This window comes from Neovison vison, chromosome 13, assembly GCF_020171115.1.
Source record: "Neovison vison isolate M4711 chromosome 13, ASM_NN_V1, whole genome shotgun sequence".
NCBI classification, from domain to species: Eukaryota; Metazoa; Chordata; class Mammalia; order Carnivora; family Mustelidae; genus Neogale; species Neogale vison.
Window position 1 is genome coordinate 32,162,405 of NC_058103.1, and position 9,113 is coordinate 32,171,517.

Below are 9,113 nucleotides of genomic sequence, written 5' to 3' on the forward strand. Positions count from 1 at the left end.
ACTTGGTCTCTAATACTTTTAGGAACAGAGTTCATTACTTTAAAAGTCAGTTTTTGTTGAAAAGTCCTTGCATTCTGCAAAAGTTCCCTACTTAGAAATCGCTCTCAAAGAAAAGAAGAAGGAGAAAGAAAGAAGGAAAGAAAGAAAGAAATTGCTCTCATTTTAGGTGTTGTTTGTTTGTTTGTTTGTTTTGGAGAGAGAAAATTTTAAGCAGGCTCCACACCCAGCGTGGAGGTGGACAGGGACTCAATCTCACAATCCCGAGATCAAGACTGGAGCGGAAATCAAGAGTTGGGCACTTAACTGACTGGGCCACCCAGTCGCCCCAGAAATGGCTCTCTTCGATGTCTTTGATGGTCAGTCTGGCCCTGAAATGACAACAATATTTCCTCCTTCTTGAGAGCCTGTAAGATATGTAAAGACAACTTTTTTGGCTTCCCTTAGAGCACTCTTCTTTTTTTTTTTTTTTTTTTTAAAGATTTTATTTATTTATTTGACAGAGAGAGATTACAAGTAGGCAGAGAGGCAGGCAGAGAGAGAGAGGAGGAAGCAGGCTCCCTGCAGAGCAGAGAGCCCGATGCGGGACTCGATCCCAGGACCCTGAGATCATGACCTGAGCCGAAGGCAGCGGCTTAACCCACTGAGCCACCCAGGCGCCCTAGAGCACTCTTCTTAACCCAAGCAGCCTTCCTGTGACCTAGGAGGGTCGCCCTTGTAGCCAGGTCCTTCTAAAAGCCTCTAATTTTGTCAATGTATCTCTTAAAATGTGGCACTCAAGTCAGTATTCAGTACTTGACACAGGGTCCGATTGGTGTAGACGACACTGCTACTACTTCTTCCTAATATCTGGACCCCAGAGTTTATTAATGCAGCATGAAATGACTTGTTTTTGAGTAGAAGAGAAACCCAACGGTGGATCATATAAAGCTTGTGGTCAATTGAAATTCACTAATACCAAATCGAGTCCCCCATTTTATATACTTATAATGTATATTTTGCACTTAAATCTAAAGCTTTACATTTCTTTCTTTTAAATTTGTTTGTTTCAGCCAAATGTTTCATCCTTTGAAACCAATCTGCATCTTGATTGTGCATTCCCTCTCAACTTAGAAATCATTTTGCAGAGATAAGTGAATTTTTGTTTTCAAAGAAAATTACATCTTCTCACATGTGTTTTAATTCATATTTTACATTTATGTTTGCATCTCATACTATCTCCATATTTCATAACATTAAAATAAGGTGACACTAAAGTAGAAAACGCTTAAAAAACAAAATATTATTGATTTGCTTCCACTGAGAAGGGCTCCCTCAGATATGGAGTTCCCAGGCATATGGTAAGTTTCTGACATACTCTTTGTCACCTGTGGCCTATGTAAGAGAAAGGCCTCACAGGGAACCAGAAGGGGCAAGCAGGGTACCTCCACATGAGGGACTGTTTGGCAACATTCAAAACACATATTAATTCATTCTTACATGGAGAAGTTTTGTGTGGGTATTTTTCTAGCCAAAGGGTTCGTTCAGCAAACATGTAGGTAGCACTTTCAATAAGCCAGCCACTATGTCAGACTCCAGGTAAAGAGTTAAAAGGCACAATCTGCTCTCAAAAATTCGGGATTCAGGAAAGGAGAAACACCTGTAGTGAACAGGTTGCAGGGGAGGGAGAGAACACAGTGGGAGCCAGGGTTTGGCAAAGAGAAAGGGACCTGGGTATTGCTAACAGAAACGCTCCAGGACAGAGTGTGGGGGAGGCTGATGCTGGGGTCAAAAACTGAGCGCGAGACGTCCAGGTGTGCAGGCAGCTAGGAGAAAGGCACACCAGGCAGAGGGAACAGCACGTACAAGATACAAAAGGTAGGGAACACCACAGTACAGGTGAGAAAGTTCAAGCAAATGTAATGTGTACTCTAAGTGTAAAATATAGAACTTCGCAGACTTAGTATGAAAAAATGTGAAAGTATCTTATTGATCATTTCCATATTGATTTTTAAGGTGGACTTTTTTTATTTTAGTAAAATATACAAAACACAAAATCTACCATTTTAACCATTTTTAATTGTATGATTCAGTCAAGCAGATACCCCACTGAGTGCAGAGCCTGAGATGGGGCTCCATCTCACAACCCTGAGATCATGGCCTGAGCCGAAATCAAGAGTTGCACACTTAACCGACTGAGCTACCTACATTACCCCTCTTTAGATTTTTAATTACTAGAAATCTGTATTTATGGGGCTCACATTATATTTCGATTGGACACTGCTGAGCTAGAGCATAGTGGGCATACAAGAAAATAGAGACAGATAGTGCTGGAATCAGCAGATCTAGAGCGAGGCATGACGGGCCTAATGGACAGTCAATAAGACTTATAAGGGAAGTGCCAGCCTCAGACTCAGATTTCAAAGAACACCATGGTGGCTGTGTGAGGGCAAGAGGAATGGAAGACTCAAAATAATAGAGCCTGGAAGGGAAGGAGATCCAAATGAAGGCAGAAGAAGGCAGAATGAAAAAGAATCATGGGGTGGGTGGGGGTGGGTGGGGCAGGGAAGGTCACCTGGCTGGCTTGGTCACTAGAGCACAGGACTCCCTGGATCATGAGATTTCAACGTTGGGTGTAGCTCTTCGTTATAAAAAGAAAAAGAAGAAGAAAAAAAGAACCACAGTTCCTAACAGAATGACTGCACTGGAATCACCTGGATAAGTAAACAAGTCATAACTTTCACAACTTATCATTTTGAAAGTTTGATGAATATATGAAATCAAGAGCTTTCCAAAACCATTATAAAAACATGAAGAAAAGCCCACTCATAACAGCAACATACATTTTTTAAAAACCACACACAACTACCACATACACACACACACAGCTAGGTATAAACTCAACAAGAGATGTGCAAGATTGATATGAAGAAAAATAGAAAAGTTTACTGGAGACACAGAAGACTGGAAGAGCAGAGAGAGATGATCACAGCTGTCAGAGTATAGAGCATGTGTAAGGTACCGTCCATTAGATACAATCATGTATACAGTACTCAATCCTTTCAATAACCTTCTGCAATAGGTACTATAATTATTCTATTTTTTTAATAAAGAGATTGTTTTACAGAAATGGTCAAAATAACATATAAATGTAACGCAAACTTAATTTTAAAAAACTTTCTAAAAAATGAATTGACCATCAAGAGAATGAAAAGACAATCCCCAGGATGGGAGAAAATATTTCCAAAGCATAGATCTGCTAAGAGCATGTATGTAGAATATATAAAGAACTCTTACAATTCAATAATAAAAAAGACAAACTGCTTGAAAACAGTCAAGGATCTGAACAGACATTTCTTCAAAGAAGATATACCTATGGCCAATAAGCACATGAAAAGCTATTAGGGAAATACAGATCAAAATGACAATGAGATACCACTTCATACCTACTAGGAAGGCTCTAATTTAAAAAACAAAACAAAACAGAGGGCCTGAGTGGCTCAGGGGGTTAAGCCTCTGCCTTTGGCTCAGGCATATCTCAGGGTCCTGGGCTAGAGTCCCGCATGGAGCTCTCTGCATGGGGCTCTCTGCTGGGCGGGAAGCCTGCTTCCTCCTCTCTCTCTCTCTGCCTGCCTCTCTGCCGGCTTGTGATCTCTCTCATTCTGTCAAATAAATAAATAAAACCTTTTTTTAAATTTTATAAAAAAAAAAGATAATGAGTGCTAGCAATAATTAGGAGAAATTATAACTCTCACATATTGCTGGTGGGATCGTTAAATGGTGCAGCCGCTTTGAAAAACACTCTGGGGGTGCCTGGGTGGCTCAGTGGGTTAAGCCTCTGCCTCTGGCTCAGGTCATGATCTCAGGGTCCTGGGATCCAGCCCTGCATCGGGCTCTCTGCTCAGCAGGGAGCCTGTTTCCTCCTCTCTCTGCCTGCTTCTCTGCCTACTTGTGATCTCCATCTGTCAAATAAATAAATAAAATCTTAAAAAAAAAAAAAAGAAAGAAAGAAAAACACTCTGGCAGTTCCTCAAATGATTAAACATAGGGTTGCCATATGACCCAGCAATTCCACTGCTAAGTATATACCCAAGAGGAATGAAAACATGTCCAAACAAAAGTTCACAGTCCCATTATTCATAATAGTCAAAAAATGGAAATAATGTATATGTCCTTCAGCTGACAAGTGCATACATAAAATGTACTATATTCATAAGGTTATGGGTTGAACTGGGTCCTCAAAAAAAGAGATTTTGAAGTCCTAATCCTTGGTACCTGTGAACATGACCTTATAGAAAATTAGGTCTTTGCACACATAATCAAGTTAAAATGAGGTCATTTTAAGTAATGCGGGACTGTAATCCAAGAGAAATGGTGTCCTTCCATGAAGGAAAAAGACACAGAAACAGGCTCCAAGAGACAGAATAATGGCATCAAGACAGACCATCAGGGAAGAAGGCTCTCTGAAGACAGAGGCAGAGGCTAGAGTTTTGGCATATGCCAAGGATTGCCAGTAATCACTAGAAGCTAAGAGGCAAGAAAGGATTCTCCTGTAGAGCCATCAGAGATGGAAAAGCCCTGCTGACACCTTGATTTTGGACTTTATCACCTCCAGAACAGGGAGAGAATACACTGCTGTTATTTTAAGCCACCCAGTTTGTGTTACTTTGTTACCCTAGCCCTAGGAAACAAATACAATGTAGGATGGAATTCTGTTCAGCAGTAAAAAAAAAAAAAAAGAAAAGGATGAGTACTGATACATTCAACAACATGGATGAAACCTAAAAACATTATGCTGAGTGAAAGAAACCTGTCACAAAATATCACAAATTGTATGATTGCATTTATATAAAAGATTTGGATCTATAAAGGCAGAAAGATTTGGGGCTACCTAGGGCTTGGGTACTGGGGAATGGGATGGGGAATGACTGCTAACTGGCATGGGTTTCTTTTTGGGGTGATGAAAATGTTCTAAAATTAGATTGTGGTAATGGCAGCACAACTGTGAATACACTAAAAAAAACCACTGAATTGTACACTTTAAACATCGAGTTATGTAAACTGCATCTCCATAAAGCCACTTAAAAAAACTACTTGCCAAGCTAATTCTAAAAATCTGGAAAAGAAACTAAGATTAGCCCCAAAATAGTTTTTTTTTTTTTTAAAGATTTTATTTGTCAGAGAGAGAGAGAGCACAAGCAGGGGGAGCAGTAGGCAGAGCAAGCAGAGGGAGAAGCAGGCTCTCTCCTGAGCAAGGAGCCCCATGCGGGACTCCATCCCAGGACCCTGGGATTGTGATTGAGCGGAAGGCAGCAGCCTAACTGACTGAGCCACCCAGGCGTCCCCCAAAATAGTTTTTAAATGAGTATGTGAGCTGAAAAAATATACAATTTTTAATAAAGTAATGACAGTAATAATCATAAGGGAGAATTTGTCCTACTAAATATAAAATAGAACACATATTTAACATAAGATATTGTGGTATTGGTCCAGGAAAACAGAAAATTAGGCCACAGAATAGAGGAGTCCAGAAACTGATTGTGTGTGTGTGAAAGTAGTAAATGATAAATGTGGCATTTCAGATTAATGCATCAAGAATGTATTTAATATTCAGAGTGGCACTATTGGGAAAACAGTAACTATGCACACACCATTCACTCACACACTCACATATCCAGAGGAACTGACGAAAAACTCAAACATGTAAGAATTCACAGGAAAAGATAGTCATAAGAGAGAACCCTGTTGTGCCTTAGGGTATAACAGGGTTTTTCCACAACAGCACTACTGACTTTTTAGTCCAGAAAAATTCTCCGTTGTAGAGGGCTTTCCTATGCATTGTAGGATGTTTAGCAGCATCCCTGGTTCCCACCCAGTAGATGCCTGTCATTCCACAACCCCAGTTAGACAACCAAAAAAATGTCTCCTCACATTGCCAAACAGCCCTTGAAGGGCAAAATATCTCGCACTAGAGAACCACTCAGGGAGGGAATGACAGTCACAAAATACAAAATACATAGAGTAAAAAACTGATACATTTAAATATAAAATTTAAAACTATGGTTTGACAAAGATGCCATGTAGTTAAAAGACAAGCACCAACTTTATTTAAAAAGCACTAAGTTGGGACTAAATACTTAAAACAAATATAAATGACCAAAAATTAATATCCAGAATACATAAAAGACTACTACATATTAAAAAACAGCCCAATTAAAAGAAGACATTTCTCAAGAGGAAATACCAACAGCCAACAATCATGAAAAGATGCCCAATCTCACTAGTAACTAGGGAAATGCAAATTAAAACACTAATCAGCATCATTTTTCACTCATCAGACTGGCGAAAATGAAAAAGATTAACAGCATCAAATGTTTAAAAGAGCTAGGGAAATAGACATTATTATACATTGTGGGTGGGCAGTTTGCCATTAAATGTCCACACCGTCCCGCCCATCAGTTCAAACTGCAGGTTTGAAATGTCCACATGGGCACACAGACACATGTGGAAGGATGTTCTCTGCCACGCTGTGTCTAACTGTAAGCAATCTATGGAATCTCACATACTATGAAATCTTAATAAACCGTGGAATTTACAGAGCAAGTAGAAGGAATAAGGCTGATCTCACATACATATGAACAAAGAAAAAGTTCCAAGACCCATTTTTAAGTATAAAAAGTCAAGCTGCTGAATAGGTGCAATATGCCATATTTGTAAAATACGTATTAGTAGAAATTTAACATGAAATCTTACATCTTACATACATGTAACTTATGTGAATACTTGTCAATAAATGTTAAGAAAGAGAAATAGAAAAACACATCCTAAACTGGTAACAGGTCTTACTTTAGGGCTAACAGAGTAAAGATGGAGATGGAGAGAGATCAAACAGAATCCATTTTGTTTAATTTCTTTTTCTTTTTTTGTTTTTTGTTTTTTATTTGATAGACAGGAATCACAAGCAGGCAGAGGCAGGCAGAGACAGGAGGGGAAGCAGGCTCCTCGCTGAGCAGAGAGCCTGATGCGGTCTCGATCCCAGGACGCTGGGATCATGACCTGAGCCGAAGGCAGAGGTTTTAACCCACTGAGCCACGCAGGCGCCCCATTTTGTTTAAATTTCTTACATGATTTTTTTTTAAATGTATGCATGAACGACGCCTAAATTAAATATAAAGGATAGGGCGCCTGTGTGGCTCAGTGAGTTTGGCGTTTGCCTAGGCTCCAGTTATGATTCCAGGGTCCTGGGATTGAGCCCTGTTCAATTCCTCTGCGGTTCCCCCTGCTTCCGCTCTCACTCTCTCTCAAATAAATAAATAAATTTTAAAAATTAAATATAAAAGAATACATTTTTAGAACCAGCTCAGCCTGACCAAAACGAATCATTATTTCCTATTAAGCCGCTTTTCTCCCATACTTCCTAATTCTGATAATTAACAAAATATTCCCATGCAGTTCCTTCTATCCACGTAATAGAACTAAAAAAAAATAAATAAATACGGTATGGGGCGCCTAGCTGACTCAGTCCGTGCAGCACGCTACTCTCGATCTCGGGGTTGTGAGCTGGAGCTCCACATTGGGTATAGGCATCACTTTAAATAAATAAATAAATAAATAAAACAAAAAACAATAAACTTAAAAAATGGTATAAATAATGTAGTGTTCTCAAGGAGCGGGTATCTGAGAGAGTTTGCGCCCCATCAGTGTATCAAAAGCTCAGGAAGGGTCGGGTGCCCTTCTATGTTAATGGACAAGGATCAATTTCGTAGGCATCTCTAGGGTCTCGGGTCTCCATCCCAGGGATGCGGAAAGAGAAAGAGCCGGCTCCCAGCAAGGCCCGGAGCAGCGGGTGTGGTCTGGGAGGAAAGGGGTGGTAACACTGCGGGCGGGAGCAGGTCCCCACGAATGGAGGGGAGGGAACCGTAACTGCGGCCGCGTGCAGCACGCAGCGCCCGAGGAGTTGCCAGGTGCTGTGGGCGGTGCCTCTTTTTGAGCTGACGGGGTCTAGAGGCCACGAAGGTTTGGTAGGTGCTCCTAGAGACAGACGAAGGGGAGCGCGTGTGGGCGGCCGGGCCGGGGCGAGAGCCCTCGTCGCACACCTGGGTGCTGAACCGCCGTGGGGGTGGGGGGCGAGGAGGCCGCGCCCGAGGAGGGGAACAAGGGCTGGGCCAAGTCGCTCGGGGACGGCGGGGTCCCCGCAATAAGTCGCCCCCACACACATTGACATCTCCAGCTCCACACCGCTTCTCCTCAATCCGCACTGGGATCCCCCTCCTTCCCTCGCACAAGGCGGGTGAAAGGCCCCGCGGATCCCTTGTTCTCACTTACCTGCGACCCGGGACCTAAGCCGAACACCTGCGGCACCTCACGCTGAAGAACTGGAACCCTCCTCGGCCACCTGCGCGCACCCACCCGGATCCACTAGGGCCGAAACCACTTCCGGTCCTGCGACAGACTAAGAGGACGTAAACCCAGCCGGGGTGTACAGATGAGCGACGCCATGTTGTACGGAAGCTGCTGGGGCAGCTGCGCCCTCCCCAGTTTCTTCATTGCTGAACAAAGGATCTGTTAAGATTGGGAAGGCTTAACGTCGCTTCAGAAAAGGGGTGTTTTGTTTTTGTTTCTGGGGTGGTATTTTTATTTGTCTTGGTTTTGGTCTTAACAGAAGAAGCCTCTGGAATAATCACAAATGCAATATAGAACATCTAATTGTTATTACTAATTAGCTCAAGTCATGTTACTCTCCTGCACTGATTATCTTAACTGTTAAATGACAAAGGTAAATGGGAGAGACACTTGTTTAAATATTATATTCCTGATTAGCAGTGCATTTTGTACTATTGCCATTGTAATAATTATGCCATCTTTTATAACAATAACCACAATACCTTATGTTTATATTTAAAAATCATTCATTCAACTAGCCTTTATCAGCAACTATTATATGTCAAGAGGCTAATGTGTGCGATGTATTGTTTCTCTGTCAATAGAAAGTGTAACAGAAGGAGAAAAGAGATGAGCGTAAAGAATATAAGGTATAGTAATAGCTGCCGTTTGTTGACTATGTACACACCACGCGCTGGGAAATTATTTTATGTATTTTATCTCATTTAATCCTCAAAACAAACTACTGAAGCAGT

The 9,113-nt window shown here is 41.4% G+C and overlaps 1 protein-coding gene across 2 annotated transcripts in view; it reads right to left on the bottom strand.

Moving 5' to 3' along the window:
- EXD2 (exonuclease 3'-5' domain containing 2) overlaps nt 1–8,413 on the bottom strand; it is a 61,044-nt gene extending 52,631 nt beyond the window's left edge. For both annotated transcript variants that reach the window (XM_044229848.1, XM_044229847.1), the window contains exon 1: nt 8,302–8,413. The gene's annotated coding sequence lies outside the window, so the exon portion shown is untranslated. The remainder of the gene's footprint in view (nt 1–8,301) is intronic.
- Between the last annotated feature and the right edge of the window lie 700 nt (nt 8,414–9,113).